The sequence below is a fragment of the Amblyomma mixtum genome, chromosome 5 (assembly GCF_055824585.1).
Source record: "Amblyomma mixtum isolate Tamu chromosome 5, ASM5582458v1, whole genome shotgun sequence".
Taxonomy (NCBI): Eukaryota; Metazoa; Arthropoda; class Arachnida; order Ixodida; family Ixodidae; genus Amblyomma; species Amblyomma mixtum.
Window position 1 is genome coordinate 118,221,898 of NC_143016.1, and position 20,895 is coordinate 118,242,792.

Here is a 20,895-nt window from a genome sequence, read left to right on the forward strand (position 1 = left end):
ATTGCGTGTGGTGGTGGCGGTGGGGGGAAAGGATAGGTGGGGGACTGGAAGGCTGCGTGGCACTGTGTAAGGCAGTGTTCAATGTCTGCATATGTGTGTGGACGGTTTGGGCACTAAGGAGTGGAAGTCTAACGGTATAGGTAAAGTGTGGCTGGTGTACGTAGGAGATTAAAACTGTATTCGGCGAAGAATGCGAGCTTTACGGATCGATAAGGATGGATGCGGTAGTGGTAAATCAGCTAAGTCCAATTTTTGCTGCGCGTAGTATTCGTCGACACTGCGTTTGTAAGCCCTGACCGCCTGCCCCGTCGGTGGGCTCGTCCATGGGATCCCCGGCGCGCGGTGTATAGTTTCGCAGGCAAGCTAGTGAGCCAGCTCATTGCCGGGGATGCCCATGTGACCAGGGATCCACCGAAGGGTAACCGATCGTGGACTTAATGCTAAGAGTGCGGCATCTAAGGCCGATCGGGTAGGGAAAGGGAGGGCTCTTTCATGGAAGGCACGCAGAGCTGCCTGCGAGTCTGTATAGACAACGTATTGGGGGGTGGGGGTAGGGTGGCAAAGTGTGTGATCGCATCGGCGTTCCCGTGTATTTCTAGGGCGAGCGTGGAGGGTGGGGAGGTGTGTGGACCGGTTGTGTGAGTGCTGATTGTAGAGAGGCAAGGGTGGAGGAAGAAGGCTGCTGTGGAGCCCGCGGTTTCCGTGAGACAGGCGTCTGTGTAGGCCACCGCCGCAGCGTCCAAGGGTGGCTTGTGGTTGTATGCGTATGCCTGGCGGCGGCCTGGGTGTGTGTGGGGAACATGTTGCGTAGAATGGGTGCAAGGCGGAGGTTAGGGGGTTAGGTCGGGGACTGCGGTGGGTCTAGGAAAGAGATGCGTGCGTAGGGAGTCTGTGATACTATCCGCCGCCCAGCTGATGAACTGGACAGGCGGATGACTTGTCTCTCCCGGTGCAGGTTAAGGAGGGCTGGAAGGGGATGGAAAAGGCCTGTTCTGTGCAGGGTGTCTGTAGAAGCCTGAGGGGGGAGCTCTAGTGTTGCTTTGTACAGTGTATTGAGGGCCCGGATTAGTTTGTCTTGTTGTGTACTTGTAAGGGGGCAGTAAGGGATATAGTATAAAAATTTGTTCAGGGCCAGCGCTTGAGCAAGGTGGCTGCCATGTGTCTCAGAGAGGCCGGCATGTTTTAAGACTACGCGGCGCAGTAAGTGTGTTACTGAGTGGCATGTGCGTATGGACTGACTGATGGCAGAGGTGAGAGTGTTGGAGTTGAGCGGCATACCCAGGATACGGCAAGATTCGACGCGGGGGATGCGCTGTCCGGCAAGCGTGAGGGAGATGGTGGGGTTCATCGTTCGTTGATGTCTACTGCGTGTTATGAGTAGAAGTTCTGATTTCTTCGGAGCGGGTTGCAGGCCGGCTTGGGAGAGGTGTGAGCAAAAGGTGTTAAGTGCATGTTGGAGTGTGGTTTGGACCTCTCCCGGTGAACCTGTGGTGACCCACAAGGTGAGATCGTCTGCATAGAAGACGAAATGAAGGTCGGGAGCATCGGCTAAGGCCCGGGCGAGTGGGGCCAAGCCTAGGTTAAAGAGAATGGGAGAGAAGACGGCACCTTGTGGAGTGCCACGACTGAGTAGAATGGGGTGAGGCCGTTTGTCGAGGTAGCGAATACGCGCAGAGCGGTGGGAGAGGAAAGCTCTTATGTAATTGTGCATGCTGTGTCCGCACTGCGTGTCAGCTAGTATGGTGAGGATGTGGTCGTGTGACATGTAGTCGAAAGCCTTATATATGAAAAAACCTGAACGCAAACTAATAGGCCGAGCGACCGCGTTCATTACATGATGCAAACATCTGGTATTTTGTAGGTAATCCTTGCGCAGTTTCATTTCATGGCAATGTTCTGATAATGAATGCACTGGAAAAATTCAGCGGCTTCTTTTCCCCGAGATTGTTCAGCTCAAACATGCAGCTGCTTAATCTGTTCGTCCTTCCTATTTGGCAAAGCAGGAAAATAACAAGAAACATTGCATAGAGGAGTGCCGCTCGCGAAACAACATTAGCCGTACATTTCTTTTTTGTGAGCATTATCTGCCGTTTACTCCTGTCTACTTCAATATATCAAAGTCGGCCCTTCCTCGCGCATGGTATCTACGCATGTGGTGGAAGCGTCGAACGACGTTGTCCAGCCGAGGTGAAATTCCGTGTCAGCATAGTTCCGCATAAAGCGGAACTACACAAATGCTAACTGCGCCCAGGCACCATAACGTTGCACAAAGATGCCCCTCACTGACACGTTGCCTGCAAACATTCGAGATAGAGAACGAGTGTGCCCACAGGCTTCAGGTTCAAGTGGCCGGTGATACCACGGACGGCTGTCTATAAAAAGGCAGCAGTCCATTCTGGGTTGCGGAGTCCTACCTCGCCTCCTTTGCTAAACGCGTGCTCCTTACAAGCTGCATCAGCCAAAATAATATGGCCCCTTTCTTAGGCCACGTTGAACGTTGTGGGAAACACAAGCCACTACTGATATTAGTCAGCGGGTTGTGGTGGTTGGTTCTGTCAGCGACCGGCATGGTCACCACGGATGGTAAGCTTTACACATTCTTTTTCATAGGTCAAAATAACTTTCACTCTTGATATCCTTTCATAATTAGCGCATATTGTTTCATTTCGGTACGAATCGTTTATTAAAAGAAGTCTAAAGTTGAGGTCCATTATAGAGAGTACTCAGCTGTCTCGTGGTGCCATGTTCTATTGCAAATTTATTTATGTGCATTTTAAAGCTTGCCTGTGAAACATCCCAAAATTCTTCTTGACTCAACATTTGTGTTCACTGCTCATGCTCGAATCTCCGCGTAGCTTTCGAGATTATCAAAGCAATGACATTGCTAATCCTTCCGCGTATTGAAAGTTATTTATAGGGTAGCAAAAAATCCATTGGGATTTCATGAAAGAGGGGTGATGTTAAAACCTGTGAGGCTAATTTTTCTTTCTGCGATCGAGAAATGGTTTAAGTGAAAGCATGCACATGGATTTATACTTAAAGCCTCTCAAAAATGACGAATAGTGCCTTCGATTACCTCATCCCTGCGGAGCAATGTGTAATACTTGTGAAAAATCATTGCTACAGTGTTCTATTCCTCTGAGTTAAGATTTGCTATGCCCCTAATTAGAGCATCACTTACCTAAAGCACACAAAGCAAGTAATCAAATTTTTATCAAATATAGTTGTCAAACTAAACCTATGGTTTTTAATCACCGTAATCCTAACGTCTTCAAAATCGTTTTTGAAGAATACTCATCGAGAATATTCGTGGAATCATAAGTTAGAGCCGAGGATCACAAAAGGCAAACCTTCCCTATGTACAGGCTTCAATTACTGCACCGCTCCTCAAATCGGAATGAGACCTAAACCCGGTTCCTCATCTTATCGGTATGCCGCATTCTGTAGCCTTGCTGCATCACCTTCATTATCAAAGCCAAGTTAGTGTGGACAACCGAGCATGCAGCACTCACTGATAGAGCGCAAAACAAAAGCATACTCTCTAAACATTTCTCTATGGCGTAATGCTGCAACCGAAGTTAGGAGGAAGCCCAGGGAAAAATCATCGCCAAATTTAAGATGCGGTGCCGCTCAAAATAGAAGTGATAGCCGGTTCCACATGGCCAATGGTGCCAGCTTCGGGAGGCCTCGAATTATGGACAATGTGCACAGCTAAGCATTGTAATTTGTCAACAGCTAAACGCTGTAGCATTGTAAGCGGCAAATATTTACCGCTTTTGTAGCGGATTTAAGAAGACTTTTCTGTAGAAAATTGCCATGCGTTGGGCAGCCTCCAACGATTAACTGGAGACCGACTAAGTGGATTTCATGCCGCCTTTAAATGCTTGTGTGAATGCTGGTATCCAAAACGAGGTTTGAAAACTGCCGTTACCGCAAGCCATGCTTTAAAAACTTTTTGCGAGCTACGCGGCGCCACAGGTTTCACTCAGTAAAAGAGTGACACAATATTTAACCGGCTGTCTTTTCTCACATTTGTCTAAAAGTGGAATAGGCCTTTGCCCTGCAGTGGGCATAGTCAGGCGGCTGGTGCTAATGCTGGTGCTGATGTTGCTGCTGCTGATGATGATGCTGGCTAAAAGTTACGCGCTTTATTTTTTCTAGGTGCTCATTGCGTTCACCACATTACGTTGGCGGACATCGGGATCAAGAAAGTGTTGTCGTCTCCTCTCTTCAATCATTTCCCACTGGCGGACATCTACGAGAAAGTCGGCGGCTTCTATACTGTTCATATCTCTCTCACCGAGGGCGAGATCTCCGGACTGGAGAACCTTCGCAGGGGCTGCCGCAACTTTTTGAATGTCACGGACTGCGGCCTGTCCACCGTGCTTCAGGTAGAAGGAGGGTCATTGATCATCGGCTACCGCGGCAAAATGAGGTCGGCTCTGATGGACGCCCGATTCCGAATACGCATCTTCATCCGCCACTTCAGAATGACGATATACGTGAAAGAATGAGCACGTCAGTTTTTCCACAATAATACATTGGTCGTATTTTATCGATATTAGTGGGTTTCGCAAATCATATTCTAAATTCACCAAAAATTTTCTTTCTTCTTTTTGATGGAGCACCAAAAAAGAAAATTGGCACCAAATAACATTTCTGCATTGATATTTGTACAAGCACATTACGCTCCATGCCACGCTTATATGCATTTTATGCCTGCAATGTTTTTAGTTCCCTTTATCAGCTCACACATTTCCATATCATTTAAAAAAGGCCAAGTCAAAGTCGAACTTAACATCGAGAATTGTGGTCTGAAAAGGTGAAATTTCCTTCCGTGTCGTATAAAGCTTAAAAAAATGCCATTGGCGCGTGTAATATATGTACATAAAGCCGTCACAAAGCGCGCAGATCCCACGCCTCACACCGTGGACCATACCGCCATCGCCACAGCAGTAAGCTCATCGTGTCGCTGCCCCTATTTCTGGCATAAAATGGCGCCAGCCACAAGGAGATAAACTGGTGTGCTTGAAGACAGCGCCATTCGAGTTAGCTGATAGTTGCGACATGAAAGTACAGGAGGTCTTACCGACCGCAGTGGCACAAAGGAAAAGGACAGTTCATCACCGCCATTTTCATCATCGTTGTTTCAGTTTCAGTATGATTTATTTCCGTCAAAGCGGCAAGGGCTCGAACAAGAGAGAAAAATAGTTCACTTTACGAGGTTAAAGCCCCTCTGTACAAGGCACACAGTGGTTGTACATCATATTTACATTTATAGTGCTTAATTTTAAGGACCAACTTTATACAGAAAATAGATGTCAAACGCACTACATGAACTGAACCTAAATTAAAAATATTGCATTTTCATATCGGAAGATTACATAGGCACAATACACATATACAGGATAGAAAAAAAGATACATCATCATTATACAATTCTTAGTGTAGGTATAATCTCTTTTATAACGCAAAAAAAGTCTTCAACATAGACCTCATAATATTTTCTAAATTGATAGTATGACTGTGTGGATAGTTAAGTAACGATACAAGGGAATACTCTAACATTTGACGGCTAAAATTTCTGTGTAAAAAAGGAACCTTATAAATTTCTGGCGACCGAGATGTCAACCTACCTTCTCTTAAACTGAAGCTTGCTAGGGATGGAATAAGGGCCTCATCGCTATGGAGATCTTGTTTATATCTTCTGGACCAGGTGAAATAATAACGGCTATGTATGCAAGTATTTCGAACTTCGGGAAACGACTTCTGCTTTATGTATTCGGTTCAACACCTGCGATGATTCGAATGGCTTTCTTTTTAGAATGTGAATTTGATTTAAATTTGTAAGTATAGTGTTATCCCAAACAAGAAAGCAGTAATTCACACTAGACGTAAATAATGGATTAAATAAATGAATGTTAACAGCAGGACGTAAGAAATATTTGAATTTAGCTAGTATACGCACGGTCGTTGAAATTCGAGAAATAACATTATCTACATGAACATCCCAGAATATATATTGATGAAAATATGCACGAAGAGTTTTAATTGTATCGACTTCTATTGCTGTGTGACCAATAGATGAATTAATACTTTATGTCAATAGAGAACCTTAAAGTCGCTTACACTCGTTTCCACAACTGACACACAAGATAGGGGCCCGTTAACAACGTCACCATCTGTCGTCACACAACTTGTACATTACGCTCGTTCTGCACTTTCGCGAGGTTGACAGAAATTGCCATAGTAGTGCAGCCGTCGACGACTGACGAATTCAAAGCTGATGACTGCGGAAATGGCAACTTTATATTCCCGTACATGAAAGTGATAAGGCAGACAGTCGAGGCGGTATAACGCCTCCCTAAGGTCGAGGAAACTAAGGCGAATGCATTGGCATTTTAGACCAACAGTGGACACTGAGTGCGCTGTGCGCTCCCCAGCACAGCAAAAGCGGCGAGGGGCGCATTCTAGGGCTTGATATTATCAATAGAGCGCAACATCAGTTTCTCCAATGCGTCCCTTTAACGCAGCTCTGTGGCTATGAGCTAACGTCCGATGATTTGTGGCAATTCGACCGTCCCGCTGCAATAAAAACGTAATAATGGAGAACTTCCTTCGAAAGCCACTGCTCTGGTTGCACCGAAAACCAATTCTCCTTATACTTATTAAGAACAAGACAAAACTCCCTAATATTTGATCTACGTTTTGCAACGTTCTGTCTGTGTGACGCAAACGCACTTTCAAGGCAGGAAGCGTAATCTTATGAAACTTTCAAACGCCACATCACAGTTGGTTTCAACGTCAGCTGAGAAATTCACCCTGATGTTATCAAATGTCGCTTTGTGCAATGGATTTCTGGCTGGGAACTTGCAGCCGTATTTTCTAGCTGCCCCTTCAGAGACCTATCAAACAACATTAAAAGCAATGGGCAGGAAAAATGTCTGAATTTGCTCCTGCTGAAAAAGCGTAAACTGAAGTTGAATACATTTGAACAGGACTTTCGCCAGATAAAACTGACACCAGCATTGTGCGCCTAACGAATGAAACACCCGTTTCAGCAAATCGTTTTCTACAAAGGTGTATGATCAATACAACGGTGCTGGGCCCATTTTTGTCTAACCATTTACTGAATACGTGCACCTCAGTTTTCAGATGCTCCACTTAAGATTTAATAACCTGGGTATCACAAAGTTCCGTTCAACTAGATGCATCGCCGCGATGCACACGGTTACGCATGCGTCTCTAAGGCATCGGTGTCTTACAAACTGAAGCAACAATTTCTTCCTTCGCGCAGGCCTGCCCCAAATAACCCTGTGCTTCAAGTATTCGGCTTCGAGAATAATGAACCCGAAGTCGATATCTGGCAGTGGGGAGACACCAACCTTTTCTTCGATATTGCCGCGTGGTTCGCCAAGCGCTCTGTAAAGAACAGGGTCGACAAAGCACTTACACAAGATTGCGTACCAATTCCTCGGCATGCTGGAACTGTACGCTGTTAACGGCACTAAAATTGGATGTGAGTATTTTGTTTTGTTTTGTGTTTGCTCAAGACTGTTTATAATCATCTCCAGAAGGATTCCTTTATTTAAATTCATCAGTTTTACCGTAACCGACTGATAGACAAGTGGACCCGTCATGGTGGCTCAGTTATTATGGCGCTCAGCTACTGACACGGAGATCGAATTTTGATGGAGGCAAATTTCTAGAAGCTCATGTACTGTGTGATGTCAGTGCACGTTAAAGAACCTCACGTGGTCTAAATTTCCACAGGCCTTCACTACGGCGTCAATCATAGTGTGAGTCACTTTGAGACGTTAAAACCCCATAAGCTAAGCTAATATACAAGTGCAGAGGTGAAAAGAAGAATTCAAAACGTAGTACCCGACACCAATAGCACGTGCATGATGACGGCATCCGTACGCAAGCATAAGGAGGTCAGGTGGGTGAAAATCTACGCTGAACGTTTCCAGTGACGGAGACCTTTACTGCAAAACGCCTTTACTGTGTTTGCTTAAAAATTCCACGTTGTCATAGGTTTAAGCCTGTGTCAACCGAAAAACAAAAATTCGTCATACCGACCGCCTCCAAACTTGAATTTAACGAATTACCAGGAAGTCATTCGGGTTCAAGTGCACTAGAAAATAAAATAATGAAAATCAGGGGAAAGATTACGTTTATTTTCATTTACGTGAAGGCAGTAATACTTCGCATTTCCATTGCACCTTGGATAAGGCCAGCAGCTGTAAGAGGATGACATTGTGGTATGTCGAAGAAACGGCCGCCGTGGTGGCTCAGTGGTTATGGTGCTCGGCTGCTAGAGGCCCGTGTGCTGTTCGATGTGAGTCCAGGTTAATGAACCCCAGCTGGTCGAAATTCCCGGAGCCCTTCACTACGGCGCCCCTCATAACCTTAGTCGCTTTGGGACGTTAAATTCCCTAAACCCAACACAACCGACGTCGAAGACAACCGTTTGAGCCAGAAAAAGAAAGCAAAACAGCATTGCTCGCAATGCCTACTGTCAAAACGCGCTTCTGCAAAAAATGACAGTAGGCCGGGTTGAGACTGATAGCGGAATTTTTTGCTGCGTTGTTGGTGATGTTGAGGTCAGTGTTCCTGACGTTCGAGAACCCACTGAAGCGGCTTGAGCGTCCGGCAGCTCAGGTGGCGGTCAGAAGAACAAATCCCGGAAGTGGCAGATACATTTCGATGGAGGCGAAATACCTTTGGGCACTGCGATATCTGTGCACTTCGAAGAGCCCCAAGTGGTCGAAGTCAATCCGGATATCTCCGCTACCACTTCTTGTAGCTCAAGTACAGCTTTAGGGTGTTGAATGCAACATAAAGCACTCGAACTCTAGATATGTTTCCTAAAGGAGCTCTCAGTCTGGCATTAAAATAACAAGTAAAGTCGATAACAAACGCAGCGTTCATAGTGGTAGTCTAGTGTTTTTAAGCACAATTCCTGTCATGAATACAACGCAAAAAAAGTATATAATCTCACTTTTGCCGGAAGTTCAAACCAAAGAATAAAACAATTTATCATAGCATTGCTGAATGAAGCGTTTACATAGCGATTTTTTTATTTACCTTCGTCCGCTGTTTTCTTCTATGTTTTTTTTCGGCATGGCTTCATTGTCTTTAAAAGCTTTGATATCTTTCTCTCTTTTGCTCAATATTGAAGTGATAATTCAGTGCTTCTCTGTTTTATGAACTTTGCTGCCGCGCCCAATAGCAGCACCTTTTCGTCTTCGATACTTTCAGCTGTGAAGAATCTTCGGGCAGATGAACGGTTTGGGCAGTCACTGCTTGTAAACCGCATAGAAGACTACCCACTCGAGGAAGGTTTAGGGCACAGGTATTACCCGCCTACTCCTTGGCCTGACCCGACGTCGTGGGGTTTGTTCGGCTACTGCATCAAACGCATCGTGCTCGCATCGGAACTAGATCCCGTCGTGTTCACAGACATTGAAGACGTCACATGGGGTGATTCCAGGTACCAGATCTACAACGCAACGGTCGACGGGCTCGAGTCCTTGCGAAGGGGCGGAAACAACTTTGCTATCTTCGAGGACTGTGGCCTCGTGGCGCGCGTAGCCCTCACCTTCGAGAACATCACGGTAAGGTTTCGCCAGCAGCGCCTGGGCTGATGTCCGAATCGACATCCGGATTCAAGAAGTAGACGTCGTTCTGGAAGTTCGTGAGTGAGTACCAAATTATACGGTCGTCTACTCCGTGTCTGAGAGAAGCAGGTTGGCACCTATTATAACTTCGACAAGATCTAGCTATGAAAACCGCTTTGATGCCTCAGTAAGCATGTTTAATAGACACATAACAGCGAAATTTCTTTATTCATTGACAAAAATTACCGACAAAAAGTGGTGTGAAGCTTCTTCAGTCGTGGTGTGAAGCTTCTTCGGTTGCTCTCTAGAGAGAAAGGTCTACTTTTCGCCTGCAGTTTTTTGGCTTAGTTCCAACGCGAATATTGCAAATCTAATTTTTTCCTTCCATTACCTTCACTCTCTAATTAACAATGGCCATAAGCACTAAAAAAATGATAAATCGGAAAGTTGAGCTAGTCGTTACGTCACCTTCGTAGAAACAGCGCTGTAAGCCTTTCTCTTTCAAAACAAACAAAAAAACTGACGTTCGGGGCCCCTAGTAGCTCTTTCACTGCGATTGAGCGAGTGTTTGTAGCCCTGTTATGTCCCCTTTGAATGCTGAGCAAGCGTGTTCATATTTAAAACTGCCATTTTAAGGGTTATCATCACGACTCCTGCTTTCTTTTTTATCTTTGGTAACAGGGAGGGTAGCAAGAAAGCGATGACGGTCAGTTACTGCTATCAAAGACAGGGCAAGTAATAGTTTCGACAAAATTACAAGATATGACGGGAGAAATCACATTTTGCATCAGTATAATGCCGGGGTAAAGTGCGGGCACCGCAGCTCTAGATAAGAATGATATTAACAGTGTTTAAAAAAATCATGAAGGAACAGTGTCTGATACGATTCATAAGCTACACAAAGAGCCAGAGCCAAAATTATCACTTCTGCCTGTGTGTTTTATTTTGCAGCCTTGCGAAAATAACTAGTGTATTGTTAGCGTCAATTTATTTATTTATTTAGTTAGTTAATTATTTATTCATTTATTTATTTATTTTTATTTATTTATTTATTTATTTATTTATTTATTTATTTATTTGTTTATTTAATACTGCAGACCACGGTTAGGTACAAGCGAGACGGGCACCATACAGAAAGAATAAGTCAGAAAAATCACATGGCAACTAGCAGTCTACAAAGAGGGAGGAAATAAAAACACATGCATTCAGATACAAAGCGTGGCTCGTGTCAAATAAGTAAGTGTTGGTCCGTAGGGGACAGAGAATTCCAGTTCACTACGGTGCGGGCCGTGCGGATAATAGGAAGAGTGCAATGGGGGCTTGCTGATGCGACGTTCTTCAAACAAAAGCCTGCTTAAAGGACGGTACACGGAAAAGAAGAACACGGCATAAGCGCAGAATAACAACCTTTCTAACGCGCCAACGCGAAAGGCAATGCTCGTGCACTTTGTTTGAGAAGGAAAGGAGGCTTTGGCGCAATTAAGAAGTTGTAGTTTGTGTTCGTCCCGCGTGCTTCTTTCTGTAACCCGTCCTTTGCACAGTTTTTTTGTTAAAAGAGCAAATAATCGGTTATGATTGAAATATGTCGGTTACAGAAAGCACTTAGGCTCTATCCTAGAGTACAGCAGGTCAATGGAAATTTCTTTTTCATGGAATGCCTGGAGGGAAATAGAAGGCTGTAGATGTTTAAGCGTCCACTGGTCCCTGAATACAGTAAATATTTTTTAATTCTTTCAGAAAGAACCAGATGCTCGAGATTCAAGACTATCAGCTCAACTTCACTGTTCCCGTGAAATGGGACGCCTACGTATTGACTCCCTTGATTGGGCCACTAGTTGAGCTGATCGGCGGCTACACTAACAGGACGCTCAGCGAGGAGGAAGCTAACAAACTAGAGGACGCATCAAGGAAGTACGTGGAACAGGCCTTGTTCAAGCTGCAAGTTTTTCTCACCGACCCTGCCTCTATGCTGCCTTGGAGCGAGTCCATCATCGAATCATACCGCCGATCAAAGGAGGCGGCCAGAGGATAGAGTAGACATAAAGCGGCACTTTTGTCCAGCTACAATGTTAGTGTGTATGAGATTGTTTTGCTTCTAACACAAGGGAAGCTTTCCAAGGGTTCACATAGCCCTTCACGGCTAAGAAGTCTATAGCAGTAAAAAGTTAATTCGGTTTAGATTCTCTTTGCGTGGTATGTAAATCACTCTAATTAAACAGCTCCCAACGTGGAACACCAGTCCTTAACTAGAGGGGGGCGCGGGATACAGAAATTCGTTGGATACGCACTTTGTTTCCTATAAATAAAACAGTTGAAACAAAAATGATGCGGTGCATTTTTTTAACGCTTGATGTTTGTAGTCACATTGCCGACTAAAGAAACTTAAAAACAGGGCTCACCTTTAATACTCCCAGCAAGAAATCTCGCAATCGCATCTTACCTCATAAAATCAGGAAGAAAAAGTTGATTACTTTGTTTCAGTTAACTAGTCGTCTAGATATTCAGCTCTATCACGTACGTAGTGTCCCCCTTTCTGTACAATCCACCTGCACAGATCGCACGATGTCTCGCTCACGTGTTCTGAAATTAAAATCTGTAAACGTTAAGCAAAACCACCGTGTAGTGGCCAGTCCGGCGAGTGTGCGCTTTAGACCAGGGCTACCTTCTTTGTTTATCACCACAAAATCACCACAGAAAATACAACCTTCAGCTGAACTTTGCTCCATGTAATAGTTTGTTTTTCAGAAAATAATGCCATTCGATACCTCTACTAACTCTTCCAGCGATCTCAAATTGTACGGAATAATAATTGCGAAGTGCTTACACCACCATTACTAGCACACCGGATAGAAAGACAGCAATTGCCTTACAGCATTCAATTGCGGCCCCATGCCCGAAGCTCTACTGGCGCTTTCCGCATGCCCATGTAAGGTCTGAGTAAGAAGCAAGGGCCCCATGGGAATATGAGGTGTTGAGGCACATAATTCAATACAGACACGTACAATAGGAAGAAGTGCTAGGTGACAACTGTCGTTCTGTGCATTTCATCATTTTCTTTTTCTTCATATTCTCCCTCCAAAATCATAACAAAACGACCTCAGCTGTTTCCCATATCTTCGTGCATGGCGTTCTCGCAGATGCGGCAGTTAGTTACTCTTATGAACCTTTCCCGTGTGTCGGGTATTGAGAAGCTTCTGTTAGAGGAACCGTAGTAAAAGACGAGACCTCCCGAAGCAGCAACCCGAGATCGGTAGACAACGAAGGGCTTTGTGCTCTTCTGCTGCCAAATACGTCTGGTCCTCTTCATCTCATCGCGAGGCAGATGTCTTCCGTGTTCCTTTAAGGGCGCGACTTAGTTTACCTTTCACGGAAAGATTTTCCTCAAAACCTATGCCTCATCGCAGCAATCACGGCGTCCGTCGACCCATTCTGCATACCGCGAGAAGAATTGACATTGTGACAACGCTGTATTTAATGTTAGAGGATGTGCCACCATGTTCTTACCCTGTCGACCTTTCATCGAGTGCTGTTTCGTGAAAATATTCCCTGGACTGGCTTCCATGACTTAAGTTACCAGCAGGCTTCCGGCTAGAAAACACAGTCAGAAACCGCTACGCGACAGAAAATAAAAATCTCCGCTCGCGGTCCCATGCAATCACTGACAGTGCCGTCACCGCAAGCCACATAGTTTTACCCTCAGACTAAGGTGTTAACGTTGTCCGGCGTAGTGGCTAATTTTTTGCTTTTTGAAGTACGCATCAGCGAAACTAATTATTCGCGAATTAAAATTTAAGTGCACAATTTGACGGACAAAGAATGACGCGCGAAGACAGTACAAATTACTGCCTTGTCCGGAATGACTCAACGATATAGTGCGCTGTACATTACTGAATTACGTTTGCAATTCAGACTCATCATCACTGCCATCAACATGAGGCAGGTAGATCCGTTCCAGGACAAAGGCTTCTTCCACAAATCTCCAATAAACTCTGTCATGTGCCAGATTTTGCACATTTATCCCCGCAATGATTCTCATCTGGCCAGCCGACATGACTCTCTGCCACACTCATACAAGTTTCTCTACTCTCGATGCTCATGGCAATACAGTAAGAAGCAACGGCTTTGTGTTGTAAGTATTGCACGCGCTGGCGATGCCCAACTGCTCTTCATTATTTCTGCAAGAAAATAAATACTAATATATTTATTTTCCCCATAGTTATAGTATTCATCAAGCCCATCTAAGCCATTGGCGGCTTGTGCAGAGATATAAATAATAATATTGTGACGAAGACAAAGCTGGCAGTGGCGCGGGACGGAGCGCTCGCGCTAGGCCAGCGGCCATTAAAATTATCTCTTTTTCATAGTTCACCACGTCTCATTCTTCGGCTGGCCGCCACGCTACAATATCTTTATTTTCCCCATAGTTACAGTATTCATCAAGCCCATCGAAGCCATTAGCGGCTTGTGGGACTTGGCCCGGCTGGTTGGCGCAGCAACACAAAATTTTTATTGCATTTAAGTACAGTTAACATTTAAAAGGTCACCTCTTCCTGGCAGCATTACTGGACTCCACTTCTAGCACAGTGCCCCTTCCACTTCTATTTTTTCGTCTCCATTAATTACTCACATAACCTGAACGGCGTGCTTCAGAAGACAACTTCCATATTGCTAATGGAAGTGGCTGGTGGCTGCAGCATTGGCCACCTTGTTTTTGAGTGTCCTGCATTCTGTGCATCATGTAAAGCGCCTGCGCATGCGCTCCGAAATATGGCGACAAGTGCCGCCCTACTACGACTTTCTAAGTGTCTTCTGTTTCTCCAATTTCCCGAGAAGGATGGCTGAAGGGAAGCTGCGTTAATTCGGGAAGATTGCTGGCCAGGCGACGGATACTGGTGGCGATGTATTTTTGCTGCAGCTTCCGAAGTTCCTGAAGAATCCTGTGGAGAAGGCAGGACCGAAGACGCTTGACGGAGCACTCATCACGGACGAATCGTAAGTTTCATCGAGGGAGGATGCAAATACAGTACGAGACAAAGAACCACCGCGCGGCAGCTCCTGCCGTTGAACAGGTGTTTGGCTACCAGAGCACAATCCGCAGACCAAGAAAGATTCCTTCTCGATGGTGTGGGCAGCCTCGCAAGGAGAGCTTCAAAGAACGCGGTGCGACGCAGGGACTGAGTGCGCCATGCTGTCGCCCATTTCAAGGACAAATTCTCTTCGGATACTGCAGACTGATAAGGGGGTTTTGTGGCGCAAACTTCACAGATGTTTACAAGGGTGGACGTGCAGGCTAGTTAGTGAACCATGATTCTTTAAAACAGCGCAAAAGACAGGGACACCGATAGAAAAGTGCTGTGTGTGTCTTTTCTATCTGTGTCCCTGTCTTTTGCGCTGTTTTAAAAATTCAAAGATGTGGAACGAAAAAGCCATCTAAGCCATGAAGAACACCTATAGAACGAGCCGAAAGCGTGGTAAGGTAAACAGAGCAGCAGTTTCCTCTTGCACTAAACTTGAGCTGAATAAGCTTGCAAAAAGCATAGCTGATTACGAAGAAACTAGCTTGCAAATCTTTTTCACCGGTCAAGTCCACAAACGTAAAAATGGCTGTGGTTAAGCTCTGGTTAATTCTGGAGGACTGCGAAAACATGCATCTGCGCGAAAACAACATTGCCCACAGTCTCGCCGTTTCGCGTGCTCTTGCACGACCATACTGCGCATGCGCGAGGAGCAAGTGACGACACTACGCACAGCTGGCGTGCCGGCGGTCCCGGCACGCTAGCTGTGCGCCGCTATTGCGCATCGGAGAAGAGAGAGAGGCGATGGAGAGCGCTCGGCAGCGACGGCGGCCCCGGAACACTAGCTATGCGCCGCTACTGCGCATGCGCAACTGGCAGGAACGGCGGCGGCACCTATGAGTCACCTGCAGAGTGACGGCGGCGGTGCACCAGTTGTGCGCCATCACTGCTCCTCGCGCATGCGCAGTATGGTGTTTCCTCGGCTCCACGAAATGGCTCTGCGACTAGCGTAGTGTTGCTTTAGCAACAAAAATTGGCTGTGGTTTAGCTCTGGCTTAAAATGGAGGTTTTTGAGAACAACATCTGCGTACACCCATATATTGTTGCGTGAGCTACATTTCCCACAGTCTCGCCGTTTTGTGGGCTCTTGCACGATAATACTGCGCATGGGCGAAGAGCAAGTGACGTCAGTAGCAAGAGCTGGCGTGCCAGCGGCCCCAGCACGCTAGCTGTGCGCCGCTACTGCGCATCGGAGAAGAGAGAGAGAGGCGGTGGAGAGTTGTGCTCCGTCACTGCTCTTCGCGCATGCGCAGTATGGCCTTTCCTCGGCTCAGCGAAATGGCTCGGCGATTAGCGTAGTGTTGCTTTCGCAACAAAAGTGTATTTCTTATTTATTATAAGTGAGTGAGACACCTGGCAGAAAATGCTGATCCGGTATCTCTTCACCTTCTTGAATAGCCTGTACCAGAAGCCCTTTTGAAACGCGATTTGGCACTAGATAGCAGGACACGTATAAAATAACAGCCCCATTGGTAATATGTTCTCAACTGACGCTGAAAACCAATTCTATTCCATGCCCAACCAAGACTATATTCCTGGGTTCTTCCATGCATTGGAGAGAATGGGGGGTTCCTTTTCACAACGCAACTGGTATTGTTTAAAGCCTCCTGTCGCTTCTTAAATTTTATATCAGCGCCACTGCTGTTACATTTTAAAGCAGACCTTTTTTTTCAATTCGATCTTGTGTGATAACGGTTTTGTAAAAGAATTTCCTCTCTTCCACCCACTAACCGACTTTTAGATGATCTTTTAGATACGGACAAATAAATTAAAGTGCAGGTATGTTGACGATTACTTAGTCATTTAAAAAACATCTGGCGGCCTACCACGACTCCGTGATAAACGTTTTGATTATTTCTAGACAGTTTGGAAGGAGTCTAAATCACGCATCATGTTTCGACACACAAGTTAGAGCACCTTGACCTTCATATTCAGGTTCTAGAAAGCCATGTTTGCTGTGGCTGCAAACCTCGTGTCCAAAACAAAATAATGCCGTATGATTTGGCCCTCTACAAGACGGTAAAAAGTACCGTTTCAATCATGCGCGTGGAAGAAGCTACCAATAAGTCATCTTGTCAGGCTGCTATCAGCTGTTTCTCTTATGACTATTATGTGCCTTTCCAGAAACTTTGTTGCAAAGATTAAGAATAAGAGTTCACCAAAGGACGCTGCAGAGAAGGGAAGGAAACAAAGGCAAATCAATGAAAAGCCGCATGTAGTACGGTGTTCGCATATGTGACGCGCAACATGAATGTTGCCAATAAGTACAAATTGTCTTTCTTCTTTTTGGCGCCCTGCAATCCTAAGAACTTTTACCGAAAGGTAAGTGAAATGAAAAGAAAGAAGAATGCGGAATGAAGCATGAACACAAATATGCTGCATGAAGTGTAGCGATTGTTCATCAAATACCACTCCCATGTGGAAAAGTGTACATTGGTAGTCCGGACGTTCACTGAATCGCCGCCTTCGTGAACATGAAAGATGCTTACGGAAAGAGACGCCAACGAACTTAGTAGTTCACTGGAAGTCTCGCAAATGGCCTCGAAAATGCTCACCATTTCTAAAAAGCCGCAGGTAATTGGAAGAGGCAATGACGCCCTATGGCGTGAGTTGATAGAGGTGTTTCGCATCCGAAAAAAAAAAAGGGTTGGAGTGCGTCAGAACTCCTCGGGTGAAGCTTTGCTTAAATGAGTATATTTTTTTAGGAATTATCTCAGGTGAGTGCATGGTGTTTGCTTGGTCATATGCTCGAATACCTGCGGTGTTTGGTCATGGAAAAGAACTATAAATTTGTTTTTCCTCTATCAATAAAACCATTTGGGAGTAGCGCTTGTCTCGTCCTTATGATCTTCCTCGTCTTTTCTGCCGCGCTACATGCAAAACTAATAGTAAGACAAAACAACACTCCAAGCCGAAAGTACAGCTTCCAATGAAAATTGGAGAAAAGAATTAGGTTCTGTCTTAAGGTATGCCGAGATAGCCTTAATGGGCATCACAATATATGCATAATTCGTGATTGTCTACTGAATACTCACTGTTCCTTGGAAGTTATTACACCACTCCTGGCGCCGTGATGCAACACATAAGCGATGCGCCGCTGTCCTGCTATGGCAGGAGCTGCCACCGGTGGCACTTATGCCACCCAGGTTCATCTTCCCCAGCAGTCTCTCGAGATCAATCATTAACTGAACTGCCACATGCCTCGTTACGCAGTTTGGTCAAAATTCGGAGAGTGGGTTGAGATCATGGCACATTGTTACGTCACCTAGGTGGCCCAACAGCCTCCTAAATTCCTTTTCTGGGATATTTTCGTGTATTTTTAGCTCACGGTCAGCGACACCTACGCTAATCCGACGATGACGAAGGAGTTTCTGCGACACGAGCTCCAAATCCTTTTACTGCCGTGACGGTTGTATTATTCACTCACACACAGCAGATGGCGTCATCGCTGGTATCGGCGAGAATGTGGTAATAGGAAAGGCTCGGGTTCAGCAGGTTCTCAGTGAGGAAATTTCACAAAGTGTGCCGGCGACTAGGTGTGTGGAGCATAGTAGCCGTGTAGGCTGAAGGCGAGTCCCAAGGAATTGCCTGGTGCAAGGGGCAAATAACACTTCTGAATGTGGCGGATATAATCCTTCGCTTTTTGAATCCCCTGCGCTGAATTGGAAAGGAAGGGACACAGGGAGCGCTTACGGCTGTCGCGTCTCCTTCATCGGGCCAGACGAGGCCGGAATTTGTAGCTCTGTCAAAAACGTTCATTTTCGTAATTATAGGTTTCTCGTGATATCTACTTTGTGATTCATGCCGAATGTGAAGTAATCTTGAGAAGTAATTCGCGTAACTTCCAGAAACAGGACGTCAAGAGGAACATTGAGGTGCACCATCCTTAAAGTGAGAGTTTTACACTGCGCAAACTGCCATAACCCTGGTGTCTTGAACGAAGAAAGGTTAACAAATACGTACTCATCGACCCGCCCTCAAATGAGCAGGCCATGAATCCGCCCTCGCTCCCTCGGTGCCAGGAACTCCTGAGCAAAACTATTGGGGCTCACTAACCCACAATTACTGCACTAGAAAAAGAATTATTTCTCAGCCGTGTGTTTCAACATTTCATTGTTATTAACTCAAAGCATTACACAGGTTAAGACAGCGAAAGAGAGATGATTACTCCAGGCAGTCAGCGAAACCTTCTTTGAGGCACGTTCAAAAGTTGTTAATCGACTACCGTTATATATGATATTCCAAATAAGTGAATATGTAAACCATGCGCTTGCGTCCATTTTCTGGAATGTAGCGTCCTATATTAGATCATCCGTAACCAGCTCTTCTTGTTTTTGTTCTTTTTGTTTTTGTTTTGTTTAGAGCTTGTTCTGGCTGCAGAGACTTAAATATACTGCATGCGATCTCTCTCCCATATCCTGATCGCTTCAAACATAGTTCATCCTCTCTTCACCTTTGTTCTCTACGGAAGTCAATCTTGCTACTTAAAACTCCCGCAGTCGACTTCTAATATCTTGTGGCATCAATGCAACGTACTAGAAGCTTGCAAGTGCATTGTTTAAACAATGTAAAATTGCGCCGGCTGTCCAGCTTGTACAGTTCCAACTAAGGCGGAACTTACTCCCAGCCGTGCCTGGCTAACATAATATTGCACAACGATGCCCTTCGCTGTCAAGTTGCTCGCAAACATTGGAGATAGTGAATCACGTGGTTTGCAAACTTCAGTTTCAAGTTACCACTGATACCGCCATCATGATTCTCTGAAAAGGGAGCACTTTCGCTTTGGGTTGCGGAGGGCTTCCTTAAGCCATTATCTTAAATGCGTGTTCCTTATTAATAAGATGCATCGACGCAGCCAGTACTCCTTGTTTGTTTCACTGTGATGAATTTGCTGACAAATACCAGCCGCCCGGGATATTTGTCAGCGCTTTGTAGTTCTTGGCGCTGGTAATGACGTAGACTTTCATAAAGCAGGGTAAGCTCTGCAAATTATTATTTCCTTTAGGTCAACCTGAACTCGAGTGTTGCTCTATATACATTCACTGCTCATGCTTGAGTGCCACAGTAATTTTCGCGTTCATCAAACATATGACTTCAAAAATGTACTTGCCGTGATAATTTTGTCTCAAATGGTAAAAAAAGAGACCTACTTGTATAAACCATGCAGTCTATTAAGACATGTGGACATATGTATCGGTGCAGCTTCAGTAAAACTGCGTTACCTTATATCTATCTTCCTCAAGCCTCTGAAACACGGCCCCGGTTCTTGATGCTCTCCTCCCTTCAGGGAGGCTATGAATGGGTTCTCTCGTGCTGAAAACGCGATCATAAAAAGCTGTTCCAGTCATCTTGAAAAGATGCACGCGCTAAGTCAAGAAAGGTACGGGGACACAGCCCTATTCGCCTGTAGCCTTCCGCTACGTTCCAATTTACTGTGCACCGAGTCAAAGCACCGCATACTTCCACCATGCTACGAGTGTGTGTCATTACAAAAATTCTTGCGTAAGTACGCCCAATGCCCAATAAACACGCCGCCTTATACCTTAAAATGCACGAAAAATATGCGTGAAGCACTTACTATTTTCGTGTACTTCCCCCTCAATTTCAAGTATCACATACTACGCTAACTTGATCGTCCAAGCAAAACTGTACTCTCCCTCGCGGCGTCAAGTACCTAAAAAAGAGGCGCGAAAGAGAGGTATTATTTCTTACTTACATTTCCTCTAAGAATTACTCGGTCAACCAGCATAACAATAAAGATCCAGTGCCAGCGATGAACTGCCCTATCGGTCAATATCGATGCGCATCGCGAACGGCTCCCGGTAAACCTCTCAAATAGAAAAGATACTTCAAATTAAGGACAACATGAACAGCTAAACATTTAACTTTTTTTTGCGTCTCGTGTACAGTGCTTAGAAAAAATTCTTGATTTATTTCAGTTTGTGATCACTTTCGACAGTGATCACCGAAAGAGGGACCCACGCTTCCTGTACATACTTGCGTGAATGCTTTACTGTAAGTAAACGTTTCAAAAGCAGTAACTTGTGTCAAAAATCAGACTTTTAAAGAACGGTTTTGCGTGTTCTAGGGAGACGAAGGATTCCCTCGGATAGGAGCTATACGTTTATCGCAATACGTTGCCTGACATCGGTATTAAAAATGTGGTGTCGCTGGCCCTGCTTATTCACTGCATTTTC

At 45.2% G+C, this 20,895-nt stretch overlaps 1 pseudogene across 1 annotated transcript; it reads left to right on the top strand.

Annotated features, from left to right (window-relative positions):
* Positions 1-7,456: 7,456 nt before the first annotated feature.
* LOC149343458 (uncharacterized) lies at positions 7,457-11,856 on the top strand (annotated as a pseudogene). The gene is made up of 3 exons (XR_016282712.1): positions 7,457-7,519; positions 9,265-9,704; positions 11,361-11,856. The product of XR_016282712.1 is annotated as an uncharacterized LOC149343458 (transcript).
* Positions 11,857-20,895: the final 9,039 nt, after the last annotated feature.